Below are 22,047 nucleotides of genomic sequence, written 5' to 3' on the forward strand. Positions count from 1 at the left end.
TCCCATGACACAGCATCCCTGGGCTGGCTCCATCTCCTGCGATGCTCCAAGCACTTTAGTCAGAAGGAAGCAAAAGGGTTTTTTTTGTTTGTGCCTTTTTCCCCTTAAATAACACCCTCCAGAGCACATAGCCCATAAGGCAGAACAGGGCCCAAACACCAATTTCCGAGGGGGAGTGCGCTGTAACAGGGATGTGAAGGTTGAACCAAAATGAAACTATTTCTGGAAAACTCTGCCCAGGGTGACCAGAGACACACTGTTCTGTTCTGCATTCAAAACTTGGGCATTTAACTTCCTTCAGAAGAAAACACATGGATTGTTCTAATAAAAATAAAAATTTTAAAAAGCAACTTTAAGTTCTGAGAAGCTCTGACCATCATCTAGAAGACAGGTTCTTCTGACACACTGAAATACCACGTTAGACTCCCTTACACGCGATGCTCTGACAAGCAACCAGGTTCCCTAGTGCCTAATGGGCATTCAAAGTCTGTACCCTAAGCTAGCACTTTTATCCTTATTTTCCTAACTATTACAGCAAGGGTAGAAGTTTAAGGGTCCATACTAACCTCTCAAACTGCTTGTTCTCTAAGCACATGGGAGAAAAGTCACTGTTTACCCTGACCACAGCGCAAGGAAACCCTGCACCACAGAGCATTTTTGCTTTCTCCAACATCAAGTGCAAGATAGGCCAAAGTCGCCATCATCACAGTGCCAAGAGACGCCGCTTTGACTGAAGCGCACAGGAATTTGGTCCACCTCTGCCCTGAACCTTCATAAGCTTGTTGTCAGTCCAGTTCAAGTCACATACATGCTTTTCCAATGTTGGTCATGACTTCTGTCCTCAAGAAGCTAGACGGATTGCTCAATGGCATTGTACGAGACTTCAAAAGTCTCCATGAGCTCACAACAGCTGTCATTAATTAATCCTCATCTACAATTATGCAGCACCAACCACCGGGGTGAGGAACACACACCACTGCTCCACGGCTTCAGTGTATAAGCGGTGAGTGACACCCATTCCTCTAAAATGAAAAGGCGTTAGGTAGTTTAATGTATCCCCCAATATTAAGTTTATTGCAAAGTGTTTAAGGCAAGCTTTTGTTCTACTTGACGTTAAAGCTGTTCCAAGGTCAAGTTGTTTGACCAGGTCAGAGGCTGCAGCAAGGAAGAACCAGCCAAACTTGTACCAAACTAAGCCCTACAAGAAAGGGAAAATGCAAGCGCCTATGTTCACAGGGAAAGAGAGACTGCAGCTTTATTTACTTACTTGACATTGCAATCCTAACACCATTCTTCGGCAAAGAATAGGAGTATCCCATTAATATGACATTCCACATATTTAAATGCTGTCCATCCTTTATGCCAGTGAAATTTGCCACCTTGAACACGTGACAGTTAAACTTAGAAGGAAAAACAAAAGTTGTGCATAAAAATTTCAAATAGGGTTCATTGGCCAGAAACTGCCTCAGTTTCTTTACATAAATACCAACCTCTACTAAGAAGTGGCATCTGCAAACAAGGAAGCTAAACGGAAGACTGTGTTTATAACCAGCTCCATGGTGCAATGGTTTACTTTTATTCCTAAAATAAATAAATCATCTCATGCTATCCTAAGGCTCAGGTTCGAACCAGGGGTTAGATACTATTTACGTTCTGCTCGAAGAACACGACGACAGGCGCTTTATTGAGGAGTCAAAGTGTAACGTGAGAAAATCCCCGCACCGGTCAGCTTCTGACACTTCCTACTGGCAATGCCAGGTGACAAAAACCCGTCCCCACCTCATACAAAACATTTACTAACAGATCTTTTGACCTGCAGCACAGCAAACACGACTCCTCCCATGTGCACGTGGATGGGACTCCAACAACTTGAGAGCACCTGAGGTTCAAAAGGCAGAGCGCATTTTCCATCCTTTCCCCGGCTGTGCACCGACGGTGCTGGGCTCACCCAGCAATCCTGCCCGGTAGCAAGATGGCTCAAGCAAAGCACAGAGGAGCCCAGAGTAACGAGAGGATTCAGCTCACGACTGCAGCACACATTAAACCCGTCCGAGAAGCCAGGAACCTCGTTTAGCTGCAAGCACGGCATGATACAGAAAGCCACCTCTCGCAGCAAGAAAAAGCCACGGTTAACAAGTGAGAATATGTGGACAACTAGTTTATCATGGTGCACTAGTTTATCATGGTAAGAAGCTCCAGTCTCTCCTTTCCCAGAAAGCCCTGCTGCCCAAAGCCTAACTCTCTGCAGAACCCAGGGGACCACATCCCTCCTTGAAGGGAAGACCAGGGCTGCTGAAAGGGCTGCTATGGAAAGACGACTGACAATGAAAGAGGCAGTCCAAAACCATGAACAGCAAGAGGGACCCTTTCTAGCTTTTGACAGGTAATTAAACTTTTTTTGTGTTTAATTAGTACCTCCAGACACCGAACCCACTTCCTGTGGCATCCCCTTGATGGGCACTAGCTAGGCCTGGAGACACACATCTCAGCTTGAACTCAATAGCCCCTGGCTTCGCACGACCACGCAGACGTAACGCAGAATCCTTCGATGAGGATGCTCTGCTTCCCGCCAGGCAACTTGCTTCAGGAAGAAGAGTTATTTGTTTTACGGAGTGCCAAAACCAGAGGGATACAAAGCATTCGGGGGCGGGCGGCTGGGCACAGACGGGTCCCACGCACCTGTATTCCGGACATGTTCCTCTGCATCGCTCGACAAAACCGCGGCAAAGCCACCTCTCCGCACACTGCCAACAAGCAGAGTTTCTGTCCAGCCCTCAAAGGCCATGATACTCAGATAAACACCATCACACTGGCTGGAGAAGCCCCACAGCCCCCCAAAACCTCTTCCAGCTGTCAGTGAGAGAGAACAAGGCTATACTAGAAGCTTTAAGCCTCGCTAGATGTTTTTCCCCGTTACTTTTCAAAGCAAGGAGCAGATGAGAAGCTTGTTTCAGTTTCAGAGTAAAAACTAACGTCCCTGCAGGCAGCTCGTGAAGAGATGATATTTGCTACCTTAGAGTACACAACCAGGTCTTTCATCTCCTCTGGGGGCCGAGGAAACCTGTGCCAGCCTGAACCGAGAGACGCAATTTCCGAGGCACAGCACTTGGAAGTTCGGGGCATACCACAGACACTTTTCGACTCCCAGAGGAGGACATTGCTTCTGCCGCAGCGAGGAAGATGACTCTCCCAACCCATTCCTTATTACTTCTCTTGGGAAGCTGGTACACAGACGGTTTTTGGATCTTTTGTACTTCAGCTCATTATTATTTTACTACCAGTTAGCAGCACAAAACTCTGGGTTTTTTTTTTTTAAAAAAAAGCTTGTCATCTTTAGGCTCAAGGCATTTATAGTGTTAGCAAATTAAAGCATGGGAACAATATTAAAATTCCAACCTAATGGACACTGCCCTGCTCCAAAGTCTTCACGCCACCCAGCATGACAAAAAAGGTAAGATGGCTCCCAATGGCATTAGATGACGGAGCAAAACCTCAAGACCGAACATGATGCTCCAGCACTCATGTCAAGCTTGAACAATGAGAACTTTGCTTAGCAGTGCACAGAATGTGTAATTTTCCAATAAGGCACTTGTTTCTGGAGAAGCGACCCATCAGACCTGGATCAACGTACATTCAGGTGAGCAGATTTTCAACCAAAGAGTTCCACACCCATATGGAAAAATAAGGTCCCTGTAGACCTTTTCTGGTGCACAGGAAAGTCTTTTCAGGAGACCTCAACACTGCCAGACAGTTTCTGTTCCAAGTCAAATACATAAGCGTTCAAAAGCCTTGTCTAGAAAAAGGCTTCCCTTCCCTCTTAGGGGCATCATCTTTCTGAATGATAAAAACCATGCAAACTATCTCAGGGTAAACACCATGTTCTTCAGTTTCGTTTCACAGCTCAGTATTTTTTTTCTCCTCTCGTACAGACCTTTAGCCAGAGCTATTAAAAGAAAACCTGGAATACTTAAAGCAGTGAAAATAACCCCCAAAATATTAAGAGAGATTCAAAATTTCAAGAGGTACTAACATTTTTAGAGACTCCACAAGTAATACCTTCAGTGGCTGTGGGAAAACTAGCAAGAGCATCTTTATGTGTTAAAGCCTCACCTCAAACAAGCAAAATCCCAAAGAAAAGTCTGCCTAATGGCTAAAACCATGAAATAAATGCGTTTGTAGCATGAAACATCCCTCTCCTATTCTGCCAATGCATAAGGAACAGCTCTTCAGGAGTAATAAGGATGAGTATGACAATTCAGGAAGTCCAGCAAATTTAAGCGGCCACGTTGCATGAAAGTAAGAGGAAGGAGCGAGGCCCCGTTTTTAAGTTCAATCAGATAAGAGCAGCTAGAACACATCACCTGCACCTCCATCCATACACTGCTCTGATTGCCGAACAGTTACCGAAATTATGAACGGATACAGCTCAGAGAACAGCAGCAAAACACCTAAAGCCGTGTCCTCCGAGAGCCAAAGAGGTGAACCAAAGAATACGGCCCATCTAGCTTAACCTCCAGCTTGAAACAGCAGCCGTGAGCAGATGTCTGGGAAAGGAAAAGAAGAGGGTAAGCACACATAACTTCTCCACACACTCTTCCATCTCCAGTGCTTTTATTTCCCAAGTCAGTTTGGGCTTCTGGATGTTCCGAAACATTCGGTGCAGCCTCTTCATGCACGTGTCCAGTTCCTCTCCAAACTCACCCAAACTTTTTGTAGCCACAATAGCCCTTGGCTAGTTCAACAAGTCTACTATTCACTGCCTGAAAAACAACGTCGTCCTGCTTCTTCTGAACCCACCTCCTGTTAGCTCCATCTGATCCTCCCCGAATCTCACAGCAGAAGTACACCATCCTCCCACATCTACTACTGATGATTTTGTTCACCTGACCTAACCCACTGCCGACCCTTTAATGTTAGCTAGATATAAATAACCACTTCGTGTCAGAAGGGAAAGAGTGCGACACTAACTTTGCATAGAATAAATAAGCAGCATTATGTGCCAACGAGCCATGAATAAATAAGCAGTATTTTTTGCTAATTATCAGTAGATATTAAAACCTATGCCTAGTGGACAGCAGAGCAGCAGCGAAGCAGAAAGGAACCAAACTACACATTAAAGCTGTCTGTCCTCAAAACATGGAAAGTAGCAGTGTCAAATGGGGAAAAGTCACACCTTGTTGGGTAGATTTTGCTGTCTTTTTGCCAAAACCAGATATATTCAACACCTGGAGAAGAGCTGGACAGAAAGCTGAATGCCTTAACAAGTGCACTTGAAGCAAGGCTCCTGCTTGGACTCAGTAATTTGCAAATTCCTCCCTGTATACATCCCAAAGCTGACAACTACATTCATTCTGCTCAACTGGAGAAAAAGAGAGTCAGCTTTTATTCTGACACTGTACTTGGGTACTGCTCAGAACAGTATTTATCGTCTGACACCTAGGTAAAAAAAAAAAGAAAATACTGCTGCTTGCAAAAACCACTTGACGTCTCTCTCCCTCAATTCCCTTAACTCATGAGTAGCCCACACATTTCAAATGTAGCAAGAAAATGCTGCAAGCAGGTCTAGATCTCAATTTTGCCTTTACAAAAGGGAAGCAGCAAACAAAATTTTTTGAGTTATCTAGCGGCATGCCTAACTGCGATCTCTGCGCTTGTGAAGGTTCGGTATTCCCAGCAAGCTGCTGACACCCACATGTACTTCTAATGCACAAGCCTACATTTTGTTAACAGCAAAATATTGCAGACTTCAAAACTGATGCCAATGGTCTTTGTGATGAAAGGGAACAGAACAGTGCCTCAAATAAGACAAGGAGACTACAAAATTTAGAGAAAACATGCGGGCAAGTTCTGATAAAGTCTACTCGCAACAGATGAACATCATGAAATGAAATTCTTTAAATCTTTTGACTCATCCAGAACAGAGTCCTGCTTACTCTAAATTAAATTTCTTTATATAAAGTTTTCACTGCCTATACTTACTTGAGATATTCCCAACATGGAGCTAGACTATGTGTTTCCAGCAGCAAGCAATCATTCAATATGACGTGGTACAATGACATCTCAGCCTGAGCACACAGAGACATTACAGCCCCGCCGAGGATGCTCGAAGATAACTGTATTTTATCCTTTCGATACCAGTCTCCGCTCCTGAAACCCTGACCTGTTTGAAACAGCCTCCAAAGCTTGAAACTCAAACTGGGAAAGCCCACCCAAGGAGTATTTTACTTTTCACTTCCAGATGATTTAACCTTTTTCCCCCCCCAACAGCTGCAGATACCGTGCAAGAAACAGTAGCCTGGAAGAAAGATAGCATGTGGCTCTGGGAAAAACAAGTACACATCTTAATGTGAAACATCTGCTTTTTACTCTTTTTTACCGCAGAGCAAAGAAAGAGCACTTCCCCTTTGGCTTCCCCTGAAACAAGAGCACAGGGTACCCCTACGAAACAGCGCCGAGTAACGGTCTGGGTGCCACGAGTTCAGAGAGGACTGAAACGGAGCACCCACCTTGATTAAACATTGAGTTATGATAAATATTTAAAAGTGGGATTTTGAACTCAATCTTATTGAAAGAGGCTTTAAGGAACACTCTGATCGCAATCTGTCTTAAGTGCCTCTACACAGCACTCACTCACCATACATCTTCCTCCGAAATGCACAGTACCTGGATCACAGGCTCCATATTACTATTATCACAGTGCACTTTGCTCATATTTTGGATATTTTTTCTTCTTTTCCAAGGATCCCTTTATGGGTTACATGAGTCACACAGTTGATATTCTTCTAGCATCTGCACAAGGAACATTTCCACTCCCAGGCCCTCTGGGAGAAGAGGTAAACCCCTCCTAAGTCAAGTCTAAAATAAGTCATCCCAAATGGCATTTGTCTTATTAGAGACAGTCAAGTTCACACTCCCAGGTTTCAATCCCAGCCTGGACCATGCAATAAGACTTCAAAAACAACACCAACATCTAGTCCAAGGAGTTTTCTTACAAGATCCCTGAAGATTAGTTTCTTCAGTTCTTCATACGCTTTTGAAGAAAAGGGTAACCAAGCTCTGTTATAGAGCACTCACCTCTCCCAGCCTTCACAGCAAAGATGATTTGCTCGACATTCCCCCACTTACTACATTGTTTTACTAAATCATTAACAGACTTAATTTAATGCTCTTTAGAATAGCCTGCTCAGCTGATACTCCTCCTCAAGCCTAAGCACAAGCCAGTAACCCAAATGCAGATATTTGAGATCCTTTTCCCTCCCTGACAGATTCAGAAAGCTTGCCACGTACTCAGGTGACACCACTGGCCCTCTAAAGAGAAGAGGTGACACTTTCCAAGAAAAGCCCACTCGTCTCCATTCATCAAGCTGTTACTCAAGAGTTTTTGTAGACTTTACCTTCTTTGCAGCTTCTGGTTATCCTCCTCCATGTGTGAACCCTATTTAGGAGAGACCAACAATCCACACGTGCCCCAAAAGTTGGGAAGATGCTTGTAGTCTGGAACTTGCACCAGGATGAAAAAGACCTTTGAAGGAAAACTCAAGTGTGTTCTCCATAAGATGGAGCAATCGAAGAGCTGCAGCAACCCCCCGGAGGAATTCCTGCCGGCTTCTCCCCTGCCTGTGCTTATCAGACCCATTTGTGAACAAGTCTAACTCATTATAGCAACAGGAGAAAACCAACCCAACAATACCTGGAGAGCTGTGTGCCACGTTAGAGAGTTAGGGCAGCTCAGGAACAGGTTTGACGAGCACCAGCAGCAGCACATGGGAAAGGCAGGACCAAAACCTCCCCTTTTGGGCACAGCAGTTACCACCACAGCCTTGCAAGCTTTTAACACTCCACAACAGGACATTTCAATACCAAGCAAGGTACTGAAACACCAAGTTTCGTGTTTAGGTACAAAACTACATCAACAGCTCCTCAAACATGCTAAAAAGACTACCGGTTTAATAGTCCAATTTCTGATTAAAACTAGATTTTTAGCAGGCATGGGTCAGCAAGCTGAGAAACTAAATAAGCAATCCACAGTTGGTCAGCCATGACGTGAACACGAGCAAAACAGCATCGGGGAAGCATTGCGATCATCACTATATACACTTCATGTAATTAGTATGACACAGAACAGGACATTAACATGTGCACGCTTCACTCGTCCTTGTCCCTGCCCTGTTCTGGGCTATCAGCCGATCACCGCCTGCAAGGAACGCCCAGCTGCCTGCTGGTCACGATCCCACACTGGGAAAGCTGAAGAGAAGCATTATGAACACCTCCTCCCACTTTCTGCATAAAAAGGTGGAATTTCAAGAATTTTTTCCCTTCTAATGGGACCGAGAACTTCATGTTCCATCATTTTCTTCATCCCTTATTTCTAATTTTTTTTTTTGCCTGGTTTCAGTTTCTATTTATCCCACCTTGAAACGCTTTCAGACATAAGCCGCAGTATGCTGTACAGCAAATCTCCTTTGAATATGTACAGCACGGGACACCTGTAGGTATGTACAGTATGCTGAAAAACACAGATTTTCCTTCCAGCAAGTATCCGTACGCCATCTTCCAGAGCTCTTCAGAAATATTGCCTCCCCGCCCTGCCCCAATATTCTGGAAAGGCAGGGGGGTCATAATGTTGGAATAATTGAAACAAGAAACGCCCTCCTGCTATTCCGTCTCCATCTTCGATGATCGCAGACGCCACAGGGAGCAGTAAGCTTCTGCATCCACAACTGCTGGATTACAGGTTACTATGGACATGCCTGCCCATTCCTACCAGCATTCATTTTATGGACCTGCTGACCACGGGTTTGTCGAACCACTTTTTGAATGCATCTAAACCACCAGCTTCCACAAACTCTTAGAACAAGATCCAGAAGTTTGTTGCCATTTTAAAGAAATGCTTCCAATCCTAAGAGTCTCAGACATTTTAGACCCCCCAGGATAGGCAGCTGCTCCTCTGCCTTCAACTCAACTGCCCTTCTCTGTACGTTTTCCAGCTCCACTGAAGATGCAATGACCAGAAATGCACAGTGCAATAGATGTAGTCACACACTCATCTATTGAAATTCACTCAGCATCTTACTCAACGACCCTAGTCCTTAATCAGATTAATATTTCAGCCCTCCAAAAAAATAAAACAATGCATACTACCTGTAGCAAGCAAGAGACCAGCATGCCAACAACAACCAAGTCAATGCCAGGGAGATAAATCCTGACGGTCCCAACTGGCAAGCCATGCCCATGCCAAACAATAAGGGTTTTGCCCACTCACCTGCAAAAGAGTTTCTTTCACAAGCCAAAAAAACCACACCACTCACTGCACTCCTAAACATAAGCAACCGCCGCAGACAGTTGAAAATCCTGTTTGACTTCCCAGCAACAACTTCTCCCATTCAGCTGGCAGCACGCTACCAACTTCAGAGAAGTTTGGCATTTTTTGAGGATGGCAGAAGAGCTCCAGAAGCCTGATTACACACCGAAGGCATCTTCTTCATTACGCTCGGAGGATGAATTATGTATTTAATTAGAAGCAGTCTTAACAAAAAGCTGCTAAAGTTGAACACAGAGGATAAGTCTCACTTCACACACGAAGGCAAACCCACGCAATAAAACAGATGCCAGAACCGTCCACCTCTGTGCACCGTCTCACACACACTAAAAACTTCTCCCAGAAGCTGGAGTAAAGGCTATTTTGTACAGATAAACTTAACCTTACCTCGAAGGCAAACATTACCATTCACACAGTCAGGAAATTGCATCTGTATGAAGCCACTTCGATTCAACTTCCGCTTTCAATCCCTAATCTTCAGCGTAGCTGTCAATTAGAAATGTTCATTACCAAGTAATCTGCTCTACGTACCAAGTGGCATCTGTCTTCTTTGAAGCCTTAATACCCACTGGTGAGGATCGCTTTGTACCAGTAGATCCTTTGTAGACCCTTTGAACTGCGTCCAGGTACGGAGTTAATCGCTGCCAACAGCGGCACTGGAAGCGTCAGCCGATGATCCAACACAAAAAGCTTTTCGGTGCCACTGAGCCCCAAAGCTCCATCCACCACAGGAAATCAGCCTTTACATTTTGCTATAGATACAAGTAGAAAAAGTCCTTGTAACACAAGGTCATACCTAGCTGGCTAGAAGACTAAATTTAGCCACCTGTGCCTCAGGCAAGTCTATTAGTTAGGGGAAGCTCGGATACTGGTGTTGAGCACTGGTCCAAGGGTAAATCCCTTGAAGACTTGACTCCATTTAATTGCAAATGATCTCAAAGCTATTAACGGGGAGCCCAATCTCAATTCGTCAGAGAGGAGACGTATTTGAATACCACACAAAACTAGTATCAGGACACTGCGATACTGTTTTAAGGTTGGTTTGCTCGAGTGGTGTAAACTATTACTACGTTCAATGTTAGAGTCAGTAAGAGAGGAGCTCAAGAAGATTTAACAGATGGGGTTTCAGCACAAGTGTATTTTAGAACACATCCTTAGCAAGCATATTTCCTACTCTAACACGCCTCGCACTACAGTTATAACACGCTATAGAAGAGCGGATCAACGAGAACACAGGGATTGTTCCAAGCTTTTGTAAATGTTAGCAGAGACTGATTGAACAGTTTGTGAAGACAAGCCCCGGTTTACCAAAAGGTGTCACAGCAAACAGCTTTGTCAAACATTTAATAATTTTCCAAGCCAAAAGATGGTGATGACTCAGATTCTTCAGCTGTGTTGGGTCTTAGGATCAGTATCAGCCACAAGCCCACAGAAGGACCACAGCACCCAACTGAGGTTCAACGTCCAGGATTGCTGCAATCATTCAACAGAATCTACCCGTAGAAAAAAAAAAAAGTTAAAGAATTTGGTTTCAAGACACTGCTGGGGAATATCTACACTATCTGCCTCAGCCCTGCAGGCCTTCAGAGACCCCGAAGAACCTATTCTGATGCAAGAAACCCAAATAGGAGTATTACCTCAATCACACAAACAAAACCAGGATTACTGAGATGACTGCACCAAGTCCAAAAGAGCACAAGGTTTCTTACAGTAGATATTGAGTATATTCCGTCCAACTAGATACCTGTAAGTCACACTCCATCCCCTCGAGTCTCTGCAAACAGATGGTAACACAGAAGGCTGCCTGAACATCCAACCTTCACTCCACACGTAGCTGCTTTTACATCCGAACCTGTCCCTGCAGCATCCCGACCCTCAAGTCCCCCGGCCTGTATGCTGCAAGACAGAACCCTGAGCTACCACCACAGCAGCCAACAAGTTACCCCCAAAACCCCGTCTTTGACCACGCTGCCTCCTTAACGTTGAAGCATTCAGTTTTCTGTAGAGACCAGAAAGAACAGAACAAGTGGTTCCAAAACACCACGCTCCCAATCATAGATCTTGACAAGTGAAGGCACTCTGGCACGCGCAATAACTACTAACATTTAGAAATGATAAAAAACACCGAGTACCAGTGCTGTATCCAGTAAATCTAGACAAAAACAAAGGACTGCGTATTGGTTTGGAGCCTAATACCAGTTTTGGATCTCAACCACTGAATAACATAAATTTCAGCAGAGATACTCTTCCCGCAGAAGCGGAGCACAGCCTAACTATGATTTACCATCACTGGTGTTGCATCTATCACCAGTAAAACTGAAGCCTTAGCGCTGCCAACACTGCACAGAGCTTTTTCAGAATTAGAAACCTGTCAAAACCTTTCCAAACAGAGGACAGCTGGGAAGCAATATCAGATGCCGAAGTGGCTGCAGGCCTGATCTCAGCCGCAGGATGATCATCCAGAGAATCCGAGGACCTCCAAACCATTTAACCTGGCACTGATGCTAAGCTAGCTGAGATAGTCTATGGCTAGCAAAATGCAACCACAGAGCAAATGTTTTTCAGGATGGGGAAGAACCTCACTACCTGGTGGATGCACACATAGCATGTATTTTGGAAACATTTATTTCCATCTAAGAAGTTACTTAATGCATGTGTTGCCACAATCCCTCCCTCCCAGGACAAACCAGTGTGTTTACCCGCTTCTGCAGCCCTGCCAAAAAGCGACAGCAAGAACGAGTCTTCATGAGCCTCCTAAACGTGAGACCTTTGAAGTCTAACTTGGAGCTGAAAAGAGACAACTACAAAGTATGTGGTCTCTGCTTCATCAAAATAACGTTATAGGTGCTTAAGTTTCATTTGTTCATTGAAATGTGTTCTTTAAAATCTAGGAAATAAAAACAAGCTGTAGAAACTAGCCTTGCACATTACAAAGGAAGACAGTTACAAGGTACCTAAGGACAGCCAGATCAGCCAAAAACAGGGTTGCTACAGGACTTACAAGTAAGCAACTTGTACCAAACTTGATAAAAGCTGAATTGTTTCATTACACTTGCCAGAACTGGCTCTGTCGATGGAACAATATTATAAACCGTATTTTAGAGGACTTCCTCTTCTTTGTTTTTAATAGATCTAAATAAGCAGAAGTCAGATCTACAAGGAATTTTGAGTCACGAGGAATGACAGCTTGAAGACCCAGTCAGTCTGAGATGCTTGAGATCGCTACACTTCAGAAACCCACCTAAAGAATTTTATCCAAGAGTAGATAACTCAATTCATATGCCCCTCCTTGCTATGAGGAAGACTAGACAGATGCAGACAGATTTCCTTCAAGTCAGTTTTTCCTGTAGTGTGTTCTCCATTAATGCGAAGGAAGGAAAACAACCGCATCTGAATCTACCTTCTGATTTATTACTCAAGAGTGAAGGTGCAGCAGCTAGCAAAGGAACACTGAGTTTGGTTTGTTATTTCTACAAACAAGATGTTACCCTAATTACAGGTGCAACAAAGATAGGTATTTAAGAAAAAACACATGCAGATTTCAACCTCCTAAGCACACAAGATTTTCTGCTACATTAGATGAGTTAAATTATGAACTGAGCTCCATAGCAAATCACTAAGATGGAAGTGATCGTGTTTTGCAACATAAAATAAATAGCTTCAAGAAACACATATTGGTTGGCTTCACAGAGTTCAAGTAGGTTTCTCCTACAACTTAATTAACCTAGCTTCAGCACTAAAGTACAGCAATTCCTTGTGGGCTAGAAAAAAGGAGTAGCTTTATAGAAAGCAGGTATTCCAGAGTTTTCTTAGCATCATCACGAACTGCATGAACTCACCAAGCTTTATCAATAGGCGTTAAAACATATATACAGGACAGCAACTACTCAGTATATTTAATAAATGATGTGGCCTCCTCTAATGTACCATGCACAACATAGCCAGCTCATCTTAGAAGACTACAGAAATGTGACAGCTTCAGAAAAAATGACAGCAGATTCAGGACTGAAAAGAAACCTTCACTTTTTTGTAAACAGCTGCAATTTTCCCAGCCTAAAGGACTGTCATAATATAATCATAAAAAGAAAAGAAAAAAAAAAAAAGAGGAGCAGGATAGCAGAGCAGACAGGAAAACAGTTTTCCCATCTCACCACTGAATATCCCAAATTCCCGCATTAAACGCTAGGAGTAACAAATCCAAGCTACTCAATTGTCTTCCACAAAGCAGAAACTGTCAGGCTAATCTTCAGGGTAGAATTGCTGTCAACTCTTCAGGCTATTAAGTTATTATCTGGAACAGATTTGCTCACAGACGAGCAAACCAAAACAGAAGATTCAGACAGGTAAGAGACACCTATCCATTTCTGAAGATGAGCTGCTCTAAATAGATCTTACGGGAAGGAATAACACATGAAAAGCCAGGAGAAAACGGTGGTAATCTCACACTAATCACGTTTCATTGTTGGTTTTGCCACTTCTAGAAATAAGTGGTCTTTTAAAAGGTACGTAGTGTCTGATGAACCAGAAATCAAACAGGTATTTTAGCAAAGAGTTAAAGTACCTCCTCCCTCTATTAAAAAAAAAAAAAAAGACATCTAGGGGGATTTAATATGGAATATAGTGATGAAGCAGGCACAATAAGTCTGAGATTTTATTATCTCCATAGAGTCACAGAACGGTTTGGGTTGGAAGGGACCTGTAAATATCACCTAGTCCAACCTCCTGCCGTGGGCAGGGACATCTTTCACTAGATCAGGTTGCTCAGAGCTCCGTCCAACCTGACTTAGAACATTTCCAGTGATGGGGCATCCACAACTTCTCTGGATTACCTGTTCCAGTGTCTCGCCACTCTCATCAAAAAGTTTCTTATGTCCAATCTAAACCTACCCTCTTTCAGTTTAAAGCCATTGCCCCTTGCCCTGTCACTACAGGCCCTGGTAAAAAGTCTCTCTCCATCTTTCTTATAAGCCCCCTTTACATATTGAAAGGTCGCAAGAACGTTCCCCCTGAGCCTTCTCTTCCCCAGGCTGCACAACCCCAACTCTTTCAGCCTTTCTCCACAGCAGAGGCGTTCCAGCCCTCTGACTGTTTCCATGGCCTCCTCTGGACCCGCTCTAACAGGTCCACGTCTTTCTTGCACTGGGGACCCGAGAGCTGGATGCAGTGCTTCAGGTGTGGTCCCACAAGAGCAGAGCAGAGGGGGAGAGTCACCGCCTTCGAGGCGATTCCTTTACATTCTGCATTTGTGCTTTCCACACTGGCATTTCTGCCGCTGTAGACCGAAGCCTTAAATTGTCTCAGCTCTCTGCAGGTCAAGGTGACCACTGCCATAAATTCATCAAATCCAGGAACTTTGCAGGACTCCAAAGGGTGTATCTTCAGTGAGTACCTCTTTGTGCAGGAACACACTACTAAATAACATCGGGAAGGAGCTGCTGCTGCCTGTGGTCCACAAAGGTACGGCTAGCATATGATGGAGGGAAGTTTCTGGAGGCAAAATTCAGGCTGAGAATAGGAAGGCGATGACCAAGAGTTGTGTGACAGTATCTCAAAGAATTGCTCCCACATTCAGGCTTGGATTCATTAGGAATTAAGATGGTTTTTGGACAACTGGAAGCCTGTACAAGAATGAGGACTGAATTAACCAAAATAGCACCTGGACACCGGCACTTGCAATCAAGACTGAAGGCTCCCCTGACACTTCAGAAGAAGAGCAGAGAAAGCCAGCAGATACAGAGAAGCATGTATCTGAGGATGATGCAGTTTTTTGGGGAAAGAACCTGGTTCATAAGAGCTTCACCTCCTCAAAAAACCCTACAGATGGAACAAGAGTTAGCCATGTAAAAATCAGAAGCTAGAAAAATCAATACAGTACAAGTAAAATAACATGGAAAGACAAACCAAGGCACAAGTGCATTTCTACACAAATGCTGGAAGTCTAGAAGATGGAGAAACCCGAAAGCCTGTTTTTAAAGTGATAATATGGATGTAGCGGGTTCATTCAAAACACATTGGTGGGCAGACAAGTCAAAGGGATGTTCCAAGTATATGAGGACTAAACAAGATTTTAGAGGATCTAAGCTTTCTTTAGCATACACCACCATTCGAGCAATCTAAGGTTACTGTGTCAGCAAGAAATACCCTGTAAATCAGAATTCCAGCTTTAAACCAGAAAAATATAGTCTCAGCCACCCAAGCAGCGATAGCAGCTGCCACGGTATCACCAGAGGGTTGTACAAGCAGGAAACACGGCATTAAGTAGAGACTTCAAATGTCTCTGCGTAAACTGTGCAAGTGTCGGGTCAATATATAACGCCAGGACTAAGTTCTTAAATAGCATAAAGCGACTCCTCCCCGGCAGCGGATGACAGAAGCGGCAATTCCTGCCTTCACCTTGAACGGCAGCTGGAGTATTGCTGTGAGCTCCTGCTGTGCGATCTGACCGTGCCATAGGAGTAATAGAAGCCAATCTATCCGGTACAGCAAGGCTAAAAGTCCAACAAGGAAATTAAATACAAATTAGAAAGGTTTTATTATTTAAAAAAAAAAAGGAAAAGGTCCTATGATTTATTACTGGGTTAAATAATCATCAGACAACATCTCCCAAAAGTTAAAACTGTGTTTTACACGCAATGTGCTGAGCTTGGCCATCTCCACTCTCCCCGCTTGACCCCAGTAAAGCAAGCCAAGCAAATAAGGCTCCAGGTGGCAAAGGACCACTCAGAAGACAAGGCACCAGCAACAACCTCACTTTACATACAGTCACCCAGCAGGAGGATGGGGAAGTTCCCCGCGTAGTTTCTTGGTTAAAGCTGCAGCACAGTACCTGAAAGACACTTGCACCAGCTTTCACAGAGCGATTCAGAAGCATCTGAGCAACCACAAACCAGGCAGCCACGCCGAGCAAATCAGAGTTGTCCTAAAGAATGGACTAAATGGACGCAGGGCTAATTATATTTTATAAAATGAAGTCATGTCTCAGGAGTCAGTTGGAGGTGGTTGTCCGTCTTTTTTTCTTTTGCAGGAGGCAGAGCACACGCAAAAGGAAAAGGCAGCTGATACACTTCATTGAAAAAACCAAGCATACTACATGGCAAGATCCTTCAAACCTCTTTGGAGAACAAAACTCTATAGGATAGAAAGAAAAATCCTTCACATATGTAAAGAACTGGTTAAAAAAGGAAGGGCAAAGAAAGGCATCACTGGTCAGTTTTGTAGCAGAGGGGACTCGCCAAAGGATTCTGCTCTGCCCAACTACATTGAGCTGTGCAAGAGAAGGCAGTACTAAGATGACAACATTGGCTACTCTGAATAATTCAGCACGATCAGTAAATAAGAGCAATGACTCCAACGAATTGCAGTAAAATCTCGTGATATGAGTGGGTGATACAATTTGAAGCGCAGCACATCAGGAACAACCACCCTAAATTCAACTTAAAAAAATGTGACAGACTGAACTCAAGCCAACACTGGGGAACAGGACACCGGGGCTATAGCAGAGCATTCCACAAAAACCGTAGCTCCGTGGTTTTTTCAGCACTAACGAACAAGCAGAATGTCTGTAATTACACAGACAATAATATAGAACAAAATACAAATCCACAGCACACGGTGTTTTCTAAAGAGGCACCTGCGCCATAAATATCACCTGCTGATCTGATCAGCACCTCTGCCAACCTCCCCCACTCGCTTCTGCCGCCCCTCCTGGCATCCCTATCTCAAGGAGGCTGGAGCAGAGCTGGCAACGACATGAAGAGCAAGGAGAAGAGATGTGGAAAGGAAAGTCTGAACAGATGAGGACAATTCAGCCCAGCCAAGAGACCGCCAGGAACGGAAAAAGTAGTTTCCTAAAATCATGAATGTCATGGAGAAAGTGAAAAGTAATTTGTTTTAAATTTGTTTATTGCTAGTTTTTTTGGACACCCCCAGTTCTTGTTTCCAGTCTCTTCCTCATGTGTAGACCACGTAAGAAGTAGCCTACACACTTATTGTCCAGCGTCTCTCTGTGCAAGGTAGCGAATATCAAGACTGTTCAAAGCGAGAGGACAAATCCGTGGAAGAGACACGTGAAGGTTACTAAATTCAAACACCTGGCTCAGGGAGGTCCTAAACTGCTGGAGAGGGAAAAATAAAGCAATATTTCCCCAGATTAGATCTGCTGTATTTGCGCACTCCCCTCCCCAGGCATCTGCTACTGGTTACTAGTGAGCAGGATACTAGGCCAGATGGATTCCTGGTCTCATCTGGTAGCACTTTTTAACGCATTATACAGGATTTCATCTGTTAACCTGAAAATATGCAGCAGCTGATTGCTTCAGAAGAGCTGGAAATTAGTTTAAAAACCACGAAAAAGGGGGCAATCTCAGCATAGGGAAGGCTGTGGACTAGGTTGCGATCTTAGGATCTCACCCAGCTCATAACTCCCCTCGCAACGGAGCTCTGCGAACCTGCCAGGTTGATCACTCCCACCAGAATATTTTCCATCAGCAACTTTGACTGGAAGTCAAATTGCTGTCAATACGGAGAACTGGAACAGCATAAAAACTCCTACGGAGGAGTATGATAGACGGACTGGAATGAGGCAAGGTCACACACTTCAGACTTTGCAAGAAATGGTACTATGAACTGGAAAGCTCTTTAATCCAAGGAAAAAAGAAAGAGACACAGGGTATTAGCTTGTCGCTGTGACCTGTGAGCCACCAACCTGATTCAGACATGAAGGACACCGGCACAAAGAAATTACCTGCGGCACCGCACAGCATCCCAGAGAGACCTCCCCTGCCGTTCTGTGCCCTGCTCCGGTCAGGGGCATTCAGGGATTAGCTTTAAGCAAACACGAGCACAGAAGAGATCGACAGAGAACCTGGAAAAGAGCAACTGCAAGGTCGGCGTGCATGGTTTGAAAATAAGAAGCCAAGAGTTGAGTGCTTTCTGAAAGCACCAAAGGAGAGGAGAGCTGTTTTTATAAGACGCAACACTGGCACAAACAGAGACAGGTACGTACCAGCCACAAATAGATTTATTGTGAGAATCTAGTGCAAGTTTCTAACCATCGTGGCCAGAGGATAACAGGAGAGCTTTCCACACGCAGCAAGAAGCCCAGATTGGCCTAAACCCGGCATGGACTTTAGGTCAGCGGTCAAAAATATGCTGCTATAGACTTGCAGAGTAAAGCAGAGAGCTGTGCCTCATCTTCCTCGCAGCTCAACAGCTCTTAAAAAATAAAAAAGGCACCAGCTGGACACTTTGCTGAGTGCAGAAAAAGCAGTCTCAGGGCAGGCATCGTTTGAAGAAATACTTGTATCTAAACAAAGGTTAGGTACCTATACAAGGCGTAAGGCGTAAAACCCTGATTTTATCAAGCGGATACTCTAAAATTTCATTGGAGTCAGCAATATTTTTGCCAAAAGGTTGCAGTATCAGCTGTACCAGGGTACCACTACACTGGCAGCCAGAACTTCAATACAGAGATTTGCCTGGTCAGTTCTTGCCATGATCCTCCATGCTTTCTAAGTACATCAGGCTTTTTTGATAAGAATTATTTTTTTCTACACACCGTGATATTTAAATTCCTTTCTTATCTGGTTGCACCTTGCCGGCGGTCACCTTCCCCGTACAAGAACTCTTGCTGACATTTATCATCGGCAGCATCTCCAGCTCATCCCTGACTCAAAGAGCTCTAGTGTCAGCCTGGCTTCACATCGAGAAGACCAACGGAGTAAAACCCAAATTCTCCTATCAGTAACGTTTCACTGCATAGGCAACACTTCCAAAACTTCAGCAACTGGCAGGCAGCAAGGAATCCTCCACAGCTTTTGCAGCCTGAAAAAAGCAATCTCTCCGAACTCATAACTCAAAGGCGCTCTTTGTATTTTTTGGAATGCATCTGTGGGAAAGCACTGCTAATATTTGATAAGAGCTTCTCAACGGGAACAAAGCTCATGCTTCTCAGTTCACCCATCGTCCTCTCCCAGCAGGCTGGCAGAGACCGAGCTGCCAACGCAGCATTAAACCGGGAATGCAGAGAAGATGGTTTATTTAGGTAAATCACAGCCAGTAACTGGAGAGCTAGGAGAAGGAAAAGGCAAGTCCTGAAGAACTTGGGGAGTGGCAGCTAAGCTGGTTACACATATGCATTAGGTCACTGATAAAAAAAAAAAAAAAATCAAGTCTGAGGTCACACCCATGACAGTGTGGCTTCAACCAGGCCACTGTGAGCCCGATAACGAGAAAGGGGGAAGGTGGAAAACCTCACATGAGGTCAGGACACGGAAGGCAGCAGGTGTTAACGACTGACCGCGAGCTTGGACTTGGTACACGACACCTCCTACGAAGTGAAAAGTCAAGTCCCCGTTGAGGAAGGCTGAAGAGGACGGTCGCCAGCAGTGAAACAGATTGGGAAGGGAAGATGACAATCCCATGAGCAATTTGGACAAGACAACGAACCCCAACCCTTAAAGTTTCACACCGTGCCAAACAGCACATACACATAAGTTTCCAAGATATGGGGGGGATATACAACTTCTTCACGCAAAGAAGTTGTAAACACGCTTACAGCTACGTATAGCGCTTTGCTTCCCTGAGACCTGGGAACAGGATCAGGTTTAGGAGGAGACTTCCCAAGCCACCGACAGCGCAGGGGCCCTGCCCCACGCTCCCAGCTACGGACAGAACCACAGCCCACGGGAGAGACGACTGTCCATACGCATGCCCTGAGGTGCGCCCACCCCTCCTAAATCCCACCTTTCCGATCAATCAGCTGCGAGCAGACAACGCGCACACGAGAAAGCCGCCCGCGGCGGAGGCGGCGCGGGGCCCCTGCACCCCTCACCCGGCCGGGGCCCCTCACCCACACCCCGGGCGAGGCGGGACCCCCCCCAGGCGCCTCCCGGAGCCCAGCTCGGCCCACAGCCGGGCTCCCTCAGGGGTCTCTCGGGCCGTTCCAAGGAAGCCCCCGCGGCGCCCAGCGCCGGCCCCTGCCCTCCCCCGCCGCCGGGGACGGCCGGTCTGTCCCCCGGACCCGCGCGGCTCCTCCGCCCGGCAGGAGCCGTTCACGCCGGGGCAACCGCGGTCACTCCCCCTCCCGCCCGGGAGGGCTGAGGCGGCGAGCCCCGCGGAGCCTCCTCTGCCACCGCGGGAGGCTCGGCCCCGGGAAGGCGGCCGGGCCGCGCCGCGGAGCCAAGCGACCGCCCCCGCCACCGCCCAGGCCCCGCAGCGACGGCGGCCCCGCCGCCCCCCGCGCCCGTACCTGGCTCCGGCGGCGCTGGGCTCCCCGGGCGGGCGGGCGAGCTGGGCCGGGCTGGGCTGGGCCGGGCCCCGCCGCTGCTCTCCCCGCGCCCCGCCGCGGCTCCTCCCTCCGCCGCGCTCGACGGGGAGGGCCCCGACCCGGAAGCGCTCACCCCCTTGCCCCGCCCCGCGGCGAGCACCGCCCTATGACAGCTGCGCGCCCGCGCCGCCCGCAACCGCTTCCGGGGCGCCGCGGCGGCGGGTTCGCCCTAGCAACCGCGTTCCGTTGCTAGGGGGACGTAGCGGCCGGCGCGGCGGCGGGCAGGCCTCGGCGGGGCCGGCGGCTGGCGAGGGGGCTGCGGCCGCCGGCCCCGCCGCAGGAGCGGGCCCCGCCGGGGCTGAGGCGGAGGTGAGCGAGCGGGGCCGTGCCTGGGGCGCAGCAGCCCACCTCGCCGCAGCCCCGGTGCCTCCCGCTGCTCCCCGCCCTGCAAAAAGCTGCCGCGTCGGTGAGAGGGGAAAACCTGGCTATAAAAAAGGAAAAATATCCGCAGAAAGCTGGGTGATGAAACAGAGACTTGGCGGCGAATTCACCGTTGCCTCCAACCCCCTCCGCATGCAGCACCTCCAGTAGCTGTCTGCACCAAGGGCCGCAAAGCGCTTTTGGAGGGAGAACGCGGCTCCTCAAACACCTCACGTCCCGTGATATCCCAGCTTTTAGTAGCCGCTGAGGGAACGTGTCGGGGAGGAGCAGAAACCCACCGGGGGTCATCACCTGAACGCTCCCGGGCCGCTTCTAGCGAAGAAGAACTCGATGTTTTCCAGATGAATGTTTTAAATTGCAGTAAGCCTTGAAAATGGTTAAAAAACACCGTGAGGAAAACCTTCATCCCCGCCGTGTGGCTCGCCGGCCCCCGAGCCCGTGGGCAATCTCGTTAACTAGCCACGCGTGTCACAGCTCGTCAGCACATGGCCCCTGCCGAGAATGACCCACAGGTTAATTTTGAAAAACCACCTGGAAAATTTGTTTAGATCCAGAATTCAGGCATTAAAATTATGTATTTTCCCCACTACCTCGTATTCCCGAGGCTGGGCTTGTAAATTTTCCCCTGGTGCTGTAATTAAGCTGAAAATAAAGCCCAGTTTTAGAAAAAGTTGCTAATATTTCACTTTAGCTTTTTTGCTTACTCTTTCTTTTAATATACATGTGCAGTCTGCCAACTCAGTTACAGTATTATACCTTTTAAGTCAGTGATACTAATACCAAAAATAAAATGTCTTAATCCATCCAGCCACCTAAACAGCAGGTCCTGCCATCATCGTGTCTAACACTACCCCGAGCCTCTGCTCTGGGATGAGCTTAGTTTGCACTTTTTGTCTCTTTGTGATATTACTAATGAAAAAAAAATATTAGCATCACCCCATCTTTGATAAAAGAGGCACCGGGAATTAAGCACTTTTGAAACGTTAAGATTCAGTGCTCCCTTTTTTAAGTGCCATGAGAA

At 46.2% G+C, this 22,047-nt stretch overlaps 1 protein-coding gene across 12 annotated transcripts in view; it reads right to left on the reverse strand.

Moving 5' to 3' along the window:
• CSNK1G1 (casein kinase 1 gamma 1) overlaps positions 1-20,695 on the reverse strand; it is a 110,485-nt gene extending 89,790 nt beyond the window's left edge. For 4 of the 12 annotated variants that reach the window (XM_075160620.1, XM_075160630.1, XM_075160631.1 and 1 more), the window contains exon 1: positions 20,568-20,695. The gene's annotated coding sequence lies outside the window, so the exon portion shown is untranslated. Of the gene's footprint in view, positions 1-566; positions 1,171-9,706; positions 9,823-9,850; positions 10,072-15,712; positions 16,112-18,062; positions 18,183-18,323; positions 19,464-19,574; positions 19,647-20,567 lie in introns of those variants that run through there. The other 8 variants (XM_075160622.1, XM_075160621.1, XM_075160627.1 and 5 more) reach the window with 8 other exon arrangements.
• Positions 20,696-22,047: the final 1,352 nt, after the last annotated feature.

The sequence above is a fragment of the Calonectris borealis genome, chromosome 11, assembly GCF_964195595.1.
Source record: "Calonectris borealis chromosome 11, bCalBor7.hap1.2, whole genome shotgun sequence".
Classification (NCBI taxonomy): domain Eukaryota; kingdom Metazoa; phylum Chordata; class Aves; order Procellariiformes; family Procellariidae; genus Calonectris; species Calonectris borealis.